Source organism: Prionailurus viverrinus, chromosome C1 (assembly GCF_022837055.1).
Source record: "Prionailurus viverrinus isolate Anna chromosome C1, UM_Priviv_1.0, whole genome shotgun sequence".
Lineage (NCBI taxonomy): Eukaryota > Metazoa > Chordata > Mammalia > Carnivora > Felidae > Prionailurus > Prionailurus viverrinus.
In genome coordinates, this window is record NC_062568.1 from 101,767,698 (window position 1) to 101,784,710 (window position 17,013).

Below are 17,013 nucleotides of genomic sequence, written 5' to 3' on the forward strand. Positions count from 1 at the left end.
GGTCATGACCTCACAGCTCCTGAGATCGAGCCCTGCATTGGGCTCTGCACTGGCAGTGAGGAACCTACTTTGGAATCTCTCTTCCTCTCTCCCCCCTTCTCTCTCTCTCTTCCCCTCCCCGGTTCATGTTCTCTCTCTAAAAATCAATAAATAAACATCAAAAATCTGGCCAAGATTCCCAACCTCCTTCTGCAAGCTCCTTTCTCATCAGGCCAAACATGTTTGAACCCATATCATTCATTATGGTGCTCTTTGTGCCCAGTGACTTACTGGACTTCTTAAATAAAGCCTCAGATCCCACATCCTTGGTCTAAGCCTAGAGTCATTTTGTTGTAAATTACCTGTCAAATGTAATACTTAAATTGCTTTTCTTCCACTAGTAACAAAATATGGATGGGAGCAGTGAGATCTTGAAGAAAGAGGAGTCAACTGCAAGGTTGTTGAAGCTAGGCCACTGTGAGGAGATCTGGGGCGTGAGTGTGAGATCAGGGGCATATGAGGAAACAGCATACAGAAAATGAGAGAAGAAACGTACAACAAAAACACTTGGGCAAAAGATACAGCAAGACTCAATCCTGTAAGAAATTGTGTAGGGAATAAAAGAGAAATATGTCTTTAAAGCTAATCCCCAACCATTTTACTTAAGGAACTAGCTTACGCGTGGGAGGTCTGTAAGGAAGTGTTAGGATGGGGCGACTGGGTGGCTCATGGGCTAAGAGTTCAACTCTTTATTTCAGCTCAGGTCATGATCTCATGGTTTGTGAGTGTGAGCCCTGTGTCAGGCTTTGTGCTGGCAATAGGGAGCCTGCTTGGGATTCTCTCTCTCCCTCTCTCTCTCTCTGTGCCTCCCCTGCTCATGTTCTCTCTCTCTCTCTCTCTCTCTCTCTCTCTCTCTCTCTCCTCAAAATAAATACACAAACTTTAAAAAAAAGAAAAAAAGTGTTAGGATCAGAAGAAATCCTACTTTGAAACATGAAAGATTGTTTTTTACTTCATAGAACCTGCCAGTTTGTGGGGGAAGATCCAGAATCAGGCAGTCAAGAGAATGTGATAATGCTGTTGTTTCAGAAACGTTGGTTAAGATACCACCTAGTACCCTGAATGCCATCCCTCCGCAGCTGAGGAAGAGGAAAGGCCCTTACCATGCTTCCTACTTGATTTTCCACAGGCACTGCGACTCACACGTAGGGTATGTGAGCCCACACACTTCTGCTTACAGATGGCTATACAACAAATCAGACTGGGCCAATCAGCATCTGCTTCTCATGTTCAAGATTGCTTAGCAAATAATTTATAGTGGTAATCAGTGATGGACTGGTAATTTATGAGATGCAGCCTCACCAGAGAATGGGTATAGCATGACCAGCAAACGAAAACTGTGGGGATCCCATAGCTGATCACATGTCTAGTGTGAGGTAATTTGCACACAAACACCTAGCTTCATCCCTCATGACCACCAGATGAGGAACGCTCACTCTACTGTGCTGGTCCATGCAAAAGGGGGGGGGCGCAGGATGAGGTCCATTATGCTTGGTGAGTTTGCTGGCTGTCTGAGCCCAAGGTCAATGCTGCTGGCTAAGCAGAATAGACATGGCAGAGTCTTGTCATAGTTTTACTGAAATGCAATTATTGAGGCTAGATTTATTCTTCATGATTAAAAACTCAAATAGTCTGCTCCTACTTAATCATATCTTTGGATTGCCATCCATTCACCGAAATCATTTTTGGGTTTTTTTATACATTTAGTTTAAAGGGGGTGATAAACTCAGTTCTCTGAGTTAACTGGATGTGGTGTCTGAATTAGGCTGGGAGATTTTTGTTACACAAACTGTCAGTCTCAGGCTCAAGGAAAATCACCTCTCAAATGCTCAATTCGTCCATCTATAAAATATAAATGATACAAATAACTACCCTTAAAATTGTTATGTAGATTACATGAGCTAACATTAGTCAATGCCTAGCATAATGTCTAAAATGTAATAGGCTTTTTGATTAATCTATTTTTCTTCCCATCCCTTTTCCCACTGAAACCTAGTTAAGTCATAATCTCTTTCCTTTTTACTCATAAAGCATTCCCTCCACCTTTTAGTCATTTTCCTTCTGAAGCTCTAGCATTTCTTCTTTGAGGTTCATAAATAAAGAACAACACTTTAGTGTAGTCAAAAAAATAGGATGGCAGAAGGTGGACAGTCTGAATTGGAGACCCAGCTATGACACTTACTAAGTTTATATTCATATTTGAGTCAACCCGTAGCTCAACATGGGAAAAATAACACTTTCTTCACATATGTTATTTCACATGGGAAATAGTATTGTGACCTCTCAACTATTGAAGTTTTAGCAAATGGAAAACGGAAAGCGTGTATTTTTTCTTGGATTCTTAAAGCACTCTATCTGCATTTTCTTCATTAAAAACAGTTCAGTAGTGTGATATTATAGTAGGATTGGACTTAAAAAACACCTACTTTGTTGTATTTTTTTTAGATTTATTTATTTAAATTCAATACGGTGTGGTATTGGTTTCAGGAATAGAACCGAGTGATTCATCACTCACATATGATACCCAGTGCTCATCCCAACAAGTGCGCTCCTCAATGCCCGTCACCCATTTAGCGCATCCCCCCCACCCAACACCTGGCCAGCAACTCTCGGTTTTCTCTCTGCATTTAAGAGTCTCTTATGGTTTGCCTGCTTCTCTGTTTTTATCTTATTTTTCTCTCCCTTCCCCTATGTTTATCTGTTTTGTTTCTTAAATTCCACACATGAGTGAAATGATATGATATTTGTCTTTCTCTAACTGACTGATTTCACTTAGCATAAGACACTCTAGTTCTATCCAAACATTGTTGCAAATGGCAAGATTTCATTCTTTTTGATTGCCAAATGGTATTCCATTGTGTGTGTGTGTGTGTGTGTGTGTGTGTGTGTGTGCGTGCGCGCGCACGTATGTATATATCCCATCTTCTTTATCCATTCTTCAGTAGATGGACATTTGGGCTCTTTCCATACTTTGGCTATTGTTGATAGTGCTGCTATAAACATTGGGGTGCACATACCCCTTCAAATCAGCATTTTTGTATCTTTTGCATAAGCACCTAGTAGTGCAATTGCTGGGTCGTAAGGTAGTTCTATTTTTAACTTTTTGAGGAACCTCCTTACTGTTTTCCAGAGTGGCTGCACCAGTTTGCATTCCCACCAACAGTGTAAGAGGGTTCCTTCTTCGCATCCTTGCCCACCCCTGTTGTTTCCTGAGTTGTTCATTTTAACCGTTCTGACCGGTGTGAGGTGGTATCTCATTGTGGCTTTGATTTGTATTTCCCTGATGATGACTGATGTGGAGCATATCTTCATGTGTCTCTTAGCCATCTGGGTGCCCCACTTCGATTTCCTACATTTTGCAAATAAGAAAAATCACAGGAGTTAAGATACTTGTTTGAAGTAATAAAACAAGTTTGCTTTCGAGGCTCTGACCACTCTGGAGGCCACCTCCTCTGATGTCCTATGTAGTGTTCTTCCCCACTGCATCATGTGACCACTGCTTTCAGAGTGGGGGACAATGTGTCCAATATTTACAACCCAGAAATCAAGTCTATAAGGTTGGACGATTTAATAAACCTTAAAAACAAACAAACAAACAAACAAACAAACAAAAGCCTTAAGGGTGTCTGGGTGGATCAATCAGTTAAGTGTTCAACTCTTGATTTCCATTCAAGTCACAGTCTCAGGGTTTATGGGATTGAACCCCTCCTTGGGCTCTGTGCTGACAGCCTGAAGCTTGCTTGGGATTCTCTCTCTCCCTCTCTCTCTGCCCTTCCCCTCCTCATGCTCATGCTCTCTCTCTCTCTTTCTTCTCAAAATAAATAAACTTAAAAAATAAATATAATGTTGGAGGATTTAAGGCAAAATCACATTTACTTTACATTTCTTTCTTTAAAATCAGTGTTAAATATTTCAGATATACAAAAAAGTGTATATAATCTGAATGTAACATTACAAATATAATAAAACAAATCCTTGCAAGCATTACCAATGTTAAGGGCACTATGTTACCACGTGTTTAAGCCCCTAGCTTCCACATTCCCCATTCTAACATCCACTGCTCATATAACTACTATCCTGGGTTTGTACATTTTCTTGTTCAGTAAGTATTGAGTTTTTTTTGTTACATGTCCCTAATTGGCATATTATTTAATTTTATTTTCTTTTAATTTTCTAAGAATGTCATTACACTGTATATATCTTATTTCAGACTACAATTTTACTAACAATTGTATGTTAGAGATTTATTCATCTTGATACTAGTTGCTGAAGTCCTTTTCTCCTGCAATATTGTATTAAATTGTATGAAAGTACCATAATTTATTTAGCTATTATTCTGTGAGTATACATTTGAGTAGTTTCCAGATTGTGCTGTTATGAACATTGTGGCTGTACACATTCCTTTGTATGTTTCCTGGTTCATGTGCAACAGTTTTTCCAACATTTATTCTTGGGAATAAAGTTGCTGTGACATAGGTCATGTACTTGTTCAAAATGGTAACTTTGATATGCATTACTAAAAAGGGTGGCTGTATTCTTACTGGTTTAGAAGCCATTTAAATTTCCTCTTTTCTTAAATGCCATCTGTTCTTTTGCTCATTTTTTTGTCATGCTGTTTGTATTTTTCTTATTGATATATACATATATATATACACACATATATATATGGGAGATATATAGTATATATATATGTATATGAGATACATATATAGTGTGTATATATATGATATGTGTATATATATATGATATATATATGTATAGGTATATGATATATATACCTATATATACCATAGGTATATGGTATATGATATATGTATGTATATGTATGTGATATATATATGTAGGTATATATATGTATATATGTATGCGTGTATACATACATATGCGTATGTATGTATGTGTGTGTATATATGAATGAGAGTTCTTATTCCAGAGTGAAAGGCAGTGTTCTAAATAATTATAACCCAGAGGTCAAGTCCATATTGTTGGAAAGTTTCAGGTATGACGTATACCTCTGTTAATGGAGGTAAATAATCCCATTTCCACACATGTGATTTCATATGTGAAATAATATTGTGACCTCCGTACAAGGCAATATACTTATACAAAAATTTCTCAGACCTTTTGAAATTAAGTGTGATCCTATGACTTGCTTTGAGCAACGAAACACCTGTAGAACCAACCTGTGTTACTTCATAGATGAAATTTGAAGAGCCAGTATATGATTTGCCACCCTCTCTTACCCTTGCTGAAGGGATAGTGGGTGAGTTGTGTGTCAAAGTAAAAGTCCTTCTGTGTGGATCTCTGAGTGAGAAAATCCCTCAGCCAATGGAAACTAATTTTGTATGAAATATACTTTGGTTGTGTTAAGCCAGTAAGATGTTGGAATTGATTATGTCGACATTATTACCGTTTTTGGACTTGATAAATCGTATTTCATCAAAGTTAGAAATTTTATTTTATTTTTAAATTTTTTTAATGTTTATTTATTTTTGAGACAGAGAGAGACAGAGCATGAACGGGGGAGGGGCAGAGAGAGAGGGAGACACAGAATCAGAAACAGGCTCCAGGCTCTGAGCCATTAGCCCAGAGCCTGATGCGGGGCTCGAACCCACGGACCGCGAGATGGTGACCTGAGCTGAAGTTGGACGCTTAACCGACTGAGCCACCCAGGCGCCCCTAGAAATTTTATTTTTTGAAAGACCGTTAAAACAACAACATAAGCCATATAGTGGGAGAAAACACTGATAAATTGTATGCCAGGAAAACAACTTGTATCTAGGGGATATAAATAATTCTCAGAAATAATAAGAGATGAGTAACCTAATATATTTTTTGAATGTCAAAATATTTGTGTAGATGAATCATGACAAATGCACAAATGACCAATAAGCACATGAAAAGATTCATGGTAACATTCATAAATAAACAATGTGAATTAAAATCTTAGCGATATCACTCCACACACATTAGAAAGGCTAAAATTAAGGAATATACGATTACTTATATTCTTTGCCAACACCATACCTCATGTTGGCAAGGATGTGAAGTAACTGACATTCTCATAATTGATGGTGGGAATGTAAAATTTTATAACCACTGTAGAAAACAATTTGGAACTTTCTTGAAAAGTTAATATTGTACCCATCATCAGGTCATATGATCAGAAATTCCATCTGTAGGCAGATACCCTAAATAAATGAAAACATGTACACACAAATACTTACGTGTGAATGTCCATAGTGGCTTTCTTTTTTATTTTATTAAATTTTTTTTAATGTGTTCAATTTTTGAGAGAACACAGAAAGCAAGTGGGGGAGGAGCAGAGAGAGAGGGGGACACAGAATCTGAAGTAGGCTCCAGGCTCTGAACTGTCAGCACAGAGCCCGACGTGGGGCTTGAACTCACCAAGGAGGATATCATGACCAGCTGAAGTTGGACGATTAACCAGCTGAGCCACTCAGGCGCCCCCCTCATAATGGCTTTCTTTATATTAGCCTCAAACTGGAAACAACTCACAGTTTCATCACCATGTGAATGGATAAACAGACTGTGCTATCTATATTCATACAATAGAAATATTACTATGCAACATAAAGGATAAAACTGGTGATGCATGCAACAACATGGCTGGATTTGAAAATCATGAGGCTCTGGGGTGGCTCAGTTGGTTAAGCATCCAACTATTGATTTTGGCTAAGGTCATGATCTCACAGTTTGGGTGGGATGTTGGTCACAAAGAGGCGTGAACTTTTCATGGCAATTGAAATGCCTGCTATTTTGATTGTGGTGACTGATTCATGGTTATACACTATGTCAAAGTTTATATGTGTGCAATTTACTGTACTTTAACTGTATCTAAAGTTAGAGAAAAGGAAATAAAATATTTAAAATGGGTTGTCAACATAACAGAAAATTCATTTGGTATATTGTTTGGAATTTCTTTGAATGTTTTAGTAAATTTGAAGTGCCTTAACATCATTAATGATATTAATTTTCTTTATCCTAACCCATTGCATGTCTCTTCTTTTCTTCTTCAATGCCTTTTGGAATTTTTATAATTTCCTAATGAAATTATTGCACACATTTGTTAATTTTTTACACCAAATTTTTCCTGTTATAAATGATATATTTTATTGAAATTTCTTCTTTGCATCTGTTATTGGAATTCATGGGTGCAGTCAACTTCTATATATGAACCTTCTAGTAGCTTATTTAGAGAAAAATAGTTATTACTGTAACTTTCTGTTTGTCTATTTTTTTGGCTTTTGTACATAAGCAACCTTGTGTAGTACAAGTCATTAGAAAATAATAGCATCTTTATGTCACTTACTTCCCCATTCTCATAGAATTTTTTTTTCCTCTTGTATTGTGCAGGCCAGTACCTCTAGTACAATATGGATGGACATGTTGCTCACAGATGTCATTGCTTATTATTCACTTTAACAAGAATAACATAAATGTCTTACTTTTGAGAATAATCATTGATATAAGCTTTTTGAAAATAAACTTTATCAAATGAAGAAAGGTCCTTTATGTTTATCCAGGCTTTTTTAGTGTTTCGTTTTCACCATGAATGATTGTGCAATTGTATCTAATATTACTTTCTGCATCAATTCATACGATTACATAGGTTTTCCACTTTTTTCTGTTATATGACAAGTGACAATGCATTTTAATAGCCACAGAAAGTTGCCTTTTTTGAATAAGCCATACTGATCACAATGTTTTATAGTTTAAGACACTGTACACTGGGGGCGCCTGGGTGGCTCAGTTGGTTAAGCGTCTGACTTCAGCTGAGGTCATGATTTCATGGGTGGTGGGTTCGAGCCCAGCGTTGGGCTCTGTGCTGACAGCTCAGAGCCTGGAGCCTGCTTCGGATTCTGTGTCTCCCTCTCTCTCTGTCCCTTCCCCGCTCACACTCTGATCGTTTCTAGCTCTCAAAAATAAATAAACATTAAAACACTGTACACTGAAATATGATTAAAGTGGTAAATAATATGTCATGCATATTTTACCACAATTAAAAAGTTTTGGTTAAAATTCGTATCTTCTGCTTGAATGTTTTATAGATCTTCCCTATAAAAATATCTGTTCCTGAATATTTTCATGAAAATAATTTTATTGAGTAATAGAATAACTTAAAATTTCAATATATTCTTGATTAATTCTGGTCCTTGCTATTATTCTATAAAATTGTCCATTTCTTGGGGTTCTTGGGTGACTCAGTCAGTTAAGCATCTGACTTAGCTACATTTCTAATATTGTTTATCTAGGTTTCTCTTTTTCTCTTGAACAATTTTGTCAGTGTATTGTTAGTTTCTTTTAAGAACTAGCTTTGATTTTCCTAAACATATTTAATACCTGTTTTCTATTTCTTTATTTTCTGTTTTTTTTTTCTACTTTCTTGTTCCTGATGTGTTATTTTTCTTTTTTTTTCTTTTTCTTTTTTTTCAAAAAATTCCATTTTCCCTGCATTGATTTCCAGTCTTTCTTTTATCTCAGTATAAGTTCTGGGATGGCAAAATTCCCTAAGGTTAAAAAGTATATTTTCAAGATCTAAAAATGTTCAGATATCCATTGTATGTTATGTTTCAAGTGTATTTGAGCTTTCCAAATCTGCACAGAAAATTTAATTTACATTTAGTTATCCTTTTTATTGATTTCTTAAATGAATGCTTTGGCATCTGAGAATGTAACCTGTTTAATGAAAAGTCTTTAAACTTGTACAGAAATGTCATATATCTTGGAAAGACATCAACAGTCACCTGTTTTACATTGTTTCTCGAAAATTATGTGTATTTTCACCTGTGGTAGCAGCATAACATGTAATTTTTTAGATTACATGTGGTAATTATCTTATTTCAATATTTTATAGTCTGTGAACAGAGGTTTGTTCAAGTTTTCAGCTCTGATTGTAGATATATTTACTTCTTCCTGGTTTTGTTTCATATATGAGGTTATATTACTAAATGTGCAAAAGTTGAGAACTGCAATATCTTTCTCTTACCATCATACACTGATGGCCCTCCTTATCCCTTAGTGATGTTTGGTTATCTTCATTTTTTGCTGTTGACAAACCTCTACACTTATAAAATGTTCAAGTGTTTAAACTTGAATCATATTTTATTTCCTACATTGTTCCTCTTAATTTTTGAGTTTCTTTTAACAGATGTCACTGTGATCAGTATTTGGCATCATTTGCCTTTTTGAGTCACACCAATTTTTATTTTACTTGCCATATTTAATATGCATACTAGTATATTGAAATATGTACCCACCTACACTCTTCCTTTCCTTTCATTGCATATTTTCGTGATTCCATTTCTGTATTCTGCTAATTTGTAAATGATGTACTCTATTTCATTTTAGTAATTATGTGTGGTTCATCAAATTCTGAAGTTAATCACCACCTTTATTTTTTTTTTTCCCCAGGCAATAGAAGGTTCTTAAAATAAAACCAGTTTTTCCCTCCTTGCATCATTGGATATTATTATATATCTTGGTTCTATCATTTCTTTTCCAAAAGTTATAAATATTTAATAATGTGTTCTTTTGAGTCTTGTGTTTCAGCACATATTTGGAGGACTGTCTTCAGCTTTCATTCCTTATTGGTCTGAAGAACAATTCAGATGTTGCAATGTGGGCATATTTCCTCAATGCGAGGTCAATTTTTTAAACTATGTTTATTGCAGCTAAGGTAATGTCAAACTCTGAATTTGATTTATCTGAATGTTTTTTTTTCTACATTCAATCTTGAAATGCATATTCACTGCCTATGAAATTCTAAATTAACATAATTTTTCATATTTAATTAGATTATTCTACTCTTTTTTGGGTTCCATAGCTGTTGCTGATCTCTCTCGTTTTTAAATTTTTTTTAATGTTTATTTATTTTTGAGAGTGAGAGAGAGAGACAGAGTGCGAGAGGAGGGAGGGGCAGAGAGAGAGGGAGACACAGCATCTGAAGTAGGCTCCAGGCTCCAAGCTGTCAGCACAGAGTCCCACATGGGGCTTGAACTCATGAACCATGAGAGATCATGACCTGAGTCGAAGCTGGATGCTTAACTGACTGAGCCAGCCAGGTGCTTCTCTATTATCAAGCCTTCGTACCCAAATCCCCAATTTTTCTTGTTTGTTTTTCAGGTTCCTCGTCAAAATATTTCTTGTCCTTAATGTGCTCTGCAATAATTGTGATTAGGAGACTTCAATATTTGAAGATCAGTTTTTTTTTTTTTAAATCAGTTTAAAGATTGTCTTAGGTTTCTTTCTTTCTTTCTTTCTTTCTTTCTTTTCTAAAAGTTCCCTTCAGGTCAGAATGTAAATTTTGCTATTTCGTATGTCTGTCGTGAATTAAACTACCATGTATTTTGTAATTAGTTTCTTTAACATTATGTACTCCATAATTCCAACCTGTAATCTTTGTGGATCTGAGTTTGTAGATTAATCTTGTTACCCTACATCTGTAATGGCTTTTATCTTCTGGAGTTAAATGATTTTTAATTATTTGCTCTTGGTCCTTGGGATCAGGTGTGTGTTTAAAGAGAACTCCCTCATACAAGATTTAAGTTTGCTTTCTTCAAGTGCCAGGGCTTAACCAAACCAGGTCCAAAAGAGATTTTAGGTAGCATATATAGTGTCATTATGGCCCGATACATCTACACATCTATAAATGCCAGCTCATAATACGAATATTCTCAAAGAAGAGTTTCACTTTTTAACTCTCCACAAAGAACCAAGGCCCAGACAGGCAAAATGGTGCTTCGTCTTATAGTTTCCAGTCTCCTACTGTATTCATTGTTGTAGCCCATCTTAATTATACCTTAAAAATTTAGGTTACACATTATCCTATATATTCAAGTCTTGTCTTTTCTAGGAGAAGTTATATCTCTACTTACTGATACCATCCGAAACAGCAGCCATATGTAATTTTATGAGTCCACTAAGTCTGCCATGACAAAATACCACAGACTGGGTGGCTTGAATAACATACATTTGTTTTCTAACAGTTCTGAAGGTCTTGGCTTGATAAGTCGCATGCTGGCTGAAAGACACCCACCTTCTCAGTGTGCCCTCACACGGTTTTTCCTCTGTGGGTATGCATCCTTGGTATCTATTTCTCTTTTCACAAGGACGCCATTCATATTGTCTCAGAGTCCCACCCATATGATCTCATTTAAACTTAATTCCTGTTTAAAGGCCCTATCTCCAAATATAGGCAACTTGGTAGTTGGGATTTCAACACCTACATTTGGGTGAAAGGGACCAATTCAGTCCATAACAATAGTTACAATGTTTTGTTTTTACTGCAATTCTCTCAGACCTGGATTACTTCTTTTATTATTTCCTATGCCCACTTCCAAGTTAAGCATGTAAGTGCCTTGGTAGCTGTCTTGATTTCATTAAAGATATTTTACTTTTATATTAAATGTTTATTTTTGAGAGAGAGAGAGAGAGCACAAGCGGGGGAGGGACAAGCGAGAGGGGGACAGATGATTCAGAGCAAAGCGGGCTTCATGCCAACAGCAGTGAGCCCAGCGCGGGGCTCAAACCCACAAACTATGTATGAGATCATGACCTGAGCTGAAGTTGGTTGCTCAACCAACTGAGCCACCCAGGCACCCCTGATTTCTTTCTTAATATTACCTTAAAGAGTTTGTTGATTTTTGTTTCATTGACTGTCTAGCCACCAGTGACAGTAGTCCTGTGTCCTTTAATCCCCGAGACAATTTGTTGCTTGGATTTCAATAGGAGATTCAGAACTACAATTTTCCAAATGAGCTCACCCTCACAACTAGCAAGTTTCAAGTTATATTCAAGTGGAAAAGATATCAATTAATACAACTTTACCCCCCCCCATACTTTACCCAAATTTGAATAGCAAGATATTCATTTAAATCATAAGCTTATTAAACACTTGAAGGAAAAGCCAAGAGTTAGTAAGATGAGAAGTCTCTGAAGATAAAGAAAACCTCTGGTAGTTTACTCTAAATCTTATCTTTGGGTCAGAACCTCTTGGCTTGTGTCTTTTCCTAAGCAGCTGATTTTACGTACACTTTAACTTATGAGTTGTTCAAATATTAGACATATATTAAAACAGACTTCCTCCCCTCATCACTATTTTTGTTCTCTCAGAAATCCCTTTGAGAGTTTGATGGGATGGAATCTGCCAATGAAGAAAGAAACAAGACATGTGCCCTCCTCAGGTTGAAGGCACAACTGAATAATTTTGCTTCCCCTCCTATCGGCCAAAACATGTATTTTCTTTCTTTCTTTCTTTCTTTCTTTTTTTCTTTCTTTCTTTCTTTCTTTTCTTTACTTCTTCTTTCTTTCTCTCTGTTTCTTTCTTTTCTTTCTTCTTTCTTTTTCCTTCTTTCTTTTTTTCTTTCTTTCTTTTCTTTCTTCTTTTTCTCTTTCTTTCTTTCTCTCTTTCTTTCTTTCTTTCTTTCTTTTTCTTTCTTTCTTTCCTTCCTTCTTTTCTCAAGTTAGTTAACATACAGTATTGTCTTGGCTTAAGGAGTAGAACCCAGTGATTCATTACTTATATATAACACCCAGGGCTCATCCTGAAAAGTACCCTTCTTAATGCCCATTCCCCTTTTTCCCCCTGCCCATCAACCCTTAGTTGGTTCTCTGTATTTAAGAGTCTCCTACAGCTTGCCTCCCTCTCTGTTTGTATCTTATTTCACCTTTTAATTCTCTCTTCGGAAACTTTGTCCTACATATTCTCTCCCATCATTCCTCTGATTTCCAAGGATCTTAAGAATCAACTAATATATACTTAGTTATAACCCATAGTTAATTTCAATTAGCATTAGGTTTCCAGTCTGCATTCATCTAGGAAAAAAAAAAATATATATATATATATATATATATATATATATAAAACAAAGGTCTCCTGGTACTACTTACAGCCTTGCCTTTACCACTACTTACTAGTCTCTGGCTGTGGATAAATAACTTTCTATTTATTTAATACAGTATTTAATCTACATTGTTACTGTAAGAATTCACGGTTGATATAGGAAGTATCTTACAACAACTTTGCATACCTTAGGTACTCAATGAAAGTATTGTTTTCTTTTATCCATGAGTTTTGTTTTGTTTACCCTTCCATCTCCACTGCTTCAAAGTTACTGTCACATAATGTGCATTCAGTGTATATTTTTTGAATTAAAAAAAAGCAATTACTATTATTTTTAAGCTAGCAATACTCTGTTTCTTTTTTATTTAAAAATTTTTAATGTTTTTTATTTTTGAGAGAGAGAGAGAGAGAGAGAGAGTGGGCAGGGGAGGGGCAGGGAGAGCCAGAGACACAGAATTGGAAGCAGGGTCCAGGTTCTGAGCTGTCAGCACAGAGCCTGACGTGGGGCTCGAACTCACGAGCTGTGAGATCACGACCTGAGCCAAAGTTGGATGTTCAACCGACTGAGCCACCTAGGCGCCCCTCTTTCTGTTTCTTTTTAAGGCCAATAATCAAGGCTCACCTCCTTCCTAAAGATTTTCTCATTAGTCTCATCCCATATCCAACTTAACATATCATTGTAGTTTCTGTTTGATTTCCCTCTGGTTGTTTTTGTGTTTATAATAATTAGCTTCCTTGAGTGCAAATGATGCTTATCATATTACAGATGCACTATACCATATACAGCACTTAACCAACGACTGGTTGTGTGATAGATCCCCCAGAAAACAAAGCCTTGGTGTTGGAAGGAAATTTAGAGGTCATTATGCTAATAGCCACCTCAAGCAAACACACCACATGAATTTGGGTATGTCTTTCCTCCCAGTCCCAGGTTCTCGCTGGCCAAATAAAGCAAGAACAGATATTTGTCCCTTTAATCAAGAACGAAATATGCATTCACTTGTTCAGTGATGGTCAGACAAGGTTAGGCTCCATTGACATTGATAGATAACTCAGAGGATGTTTGGACAGACCATGCATTAATCTGATTTCTGACAGAATATGTTCCCTCCCATATCTAGCCTCAATTAAGGGAATTGTAAAAATAGCCACAGGATCACCTGAAAGCCCAAAGGTGATATATAACTTATTTATTTCAAAATTGTCTGAAACCTTATGTGTGCCAGTGTTATTATTTTCCTTCTTCATCATACATGACATCAGAAGATCCAAAGAGAGATAACACATCTATGCACTTTTTGTGGCTTTCCTTTTCTGTGGAACACCCTTCTACATTTTCTTTCTTTCTTTCTTTCTTTCTTTCTTTCTTTCTTTCTTTCTCTCTTCTTTTGAGAGAGAAGACAGACAGACAGAGCAAGAGCTGGGGAGGGATAGAGAGAGAGGGAGACACAGAATCCGAAGCAGGCTCCAGACTCTGAGCTGTCAACACAGAGCCTGACGTGGGGCTTGAACTCACAAACCGCGAGATCATGACCTGAGCCCAAGTCAGACGCTTACTGACTAAACCACCCTGGCGCCCCATACATTTCTAACATTAGCAGTTAAATATTTAGTGCTTGACTCTACAGAGGGCTTGCAAGTTGGTAGTTGTGCCCCTCAGATCCCCATTCTCATCCCCCACCCGACCAGCCTCAAATATATTACACTTCACCATTATTCATTCACATATTCCATATTTGCGAATTCACCTAATCACTAAAGTTTATTTGTAATCCCAAATCAATACTCATGTGCTTTTGTCTGATCATTCCTAGACAGGTGCAGAGCATCAAAAATTTGAGCTGTCCTATGGACATATTCCCAGGTGAGGTCAAACACGGTGATACTCTGCCTTCTTATTTCAGCTCTCATACTATAAACAAGCATCCTTTCTCAGCATAGTTAGTGCTGCTTTATTTATTCTTTTAACACTTTTGTGCTTTTGGTTAATGATTTTACTGTTGAAAATGGCCTACAAACCTAGTGCTGAAATGCTGCCTGCTGTTCCTAAGCACAAGAAAGCTGTGATGTGCCTTATGGAGGAAATACATGTGATAGGTAAGTTTAACTCAGGCATGCGTTGTAGTACATTTCAGTGTGAGTTCAATGTTAATTAATCACCGTGTATATTAAATAACGACCTTTAAAAACAAATAGACATCAAACAAAATTGTGCTGACTAGCTGATGAAAGTGTCGTGGCCAGGGGCTCAGAGGACCCCTGTATTCTCCCTAAAAGCTTCAGTTTTCATTAGTTCATTGTGTGGCAACTTTATAGAACCTAACTATCAGAGATAATAAGAACTGATCATATGTACTTTTGTTCTACTTGACACGTATGGCAGGCATTGCTGGCTGCCGAATGTGATCTTTACTTCCATTTCTTCCTTAACAGCAAAACTGTAATGTGCACACATCTGTGTTGACCTCGAGAACCCATCTCTTCAATGGCCAGTGCAACTCTGGTAACAGGTAATGCAGTTCTTGTCACTGTGATACAGTCGTATTTTCGGTATAGGTGGTAATTCTCAGAGTGGTCTTTGTATTCCTTGATGCTTCCCAACTTCCCATTTCTGGTTAACCTCAAACAGAACAGCTAGGGGGTGGGGATGGTGGCAGCCATCCTGTAAGTAAGAAGCAATGAATGGGATGGCAAATTCTCACAGTGAATCTTACAGCAGAACATTCAGATCTCTGAAGCTCAGTCATTGTCTTTACCGTGATTGCTTACTTGAGGGTGTCTCTTGGCGTCAGACAAATAGTTTTATAGTTTGCACTGGACACATTATCAGGGCACACATCCACCTTTTACTCTACGTGCTGAAGACTTTTTTTTTCCACCCCTGAAATGTTGTTCTATCCTTTCCCTCTGTGTCTTCAAACCTACAAAGATATGACATAAAGGTTGACACTGCTTTCCTCCTATACTGCAACTAGCCCTTGATATTTGGACAAATGTTTTTTTTATTGCCCTGGGGAGCGTCTGACATTTCAGGCCATTTTAGAATCCTGTTCTAGCACCTCAAAGCCTTACGTTACACATACATTTATCCTACTCCCTGGAAATAGGAACCAAACATGTAATATCTCTTCTTACAAGTACAAGGTATTTTAGGAAAAGCAGTGTATTTCCCATAAATTAGGGGAAGTGAGCACAAATTGCATTTTTGGAGTATTTATTGCCACGTACAAGGTCCTGTTTATATACCGGGATAATTAATCTTGAGACAACACAAAAGAAAGCAAAATCTGTGAGCTAGATATCACCTCGCTCATTTTGCAAATAAGGACACTGAGCTCAAAAAAAAAAAAAAGAAAGAAAGAAAAGAAAAAAAAAGAAAACCCCTTGCCAAAGGTCCCAGAGGTTGTATTCATTTTCTAATGTATTACTTATCACGCAGAAAAGTAGTGACTTTAAACAGCAGTATTTAATTAACAGTAATTGATATAGTTTCTTTGGGTCCGAGACTCGGGAATGGTTTGGCGTGACAGTTCTGAAATTGGGTTCTTCTCATGAAGTAGCTGACTAATGTCTCATGTGGCTTCAGTCAGCTGAGGTCTGACTGGGGCTGGAGGACCCATTTCTAAGGTGGCTTCACTCACATACGTGACATGTTAGAAGAAGCCTCGTGTCCTCACCCTATGGGCCTCTCCACAGGATTGCTTGAGTATGTTCATGGCATGGCGGCCAATTTCCCTGGAATGCGAGATCCAAGAGTGCCCTGTGAAAGCCCCAATGCCTGTTCTGAGCAACCTGAAAAAAGCTCACACTGTCATATCTACTGACTCAACGGAAGGATGGGTAAAAGGAGCCAAGGATTACTGGACTGCTGTGGAGGTTGTTTGCCACAGAACATTAAGCTGAAGAAATTTAAACAAACGAACAGATTCAAATGCCCATGCACATCCTTCATACCATGCTATCTGAGCAATTTAGACATTTAGGCACATTTCCATACCTTATTGCATTCTGGATCTCAGGAAAGGTGGTGTGGACCTATCTCCATTCATCAGGCTGGTTGGAGATTTGAGTGCAGTATGCATCATTCCTGGCAAGAACATGTAATAAAA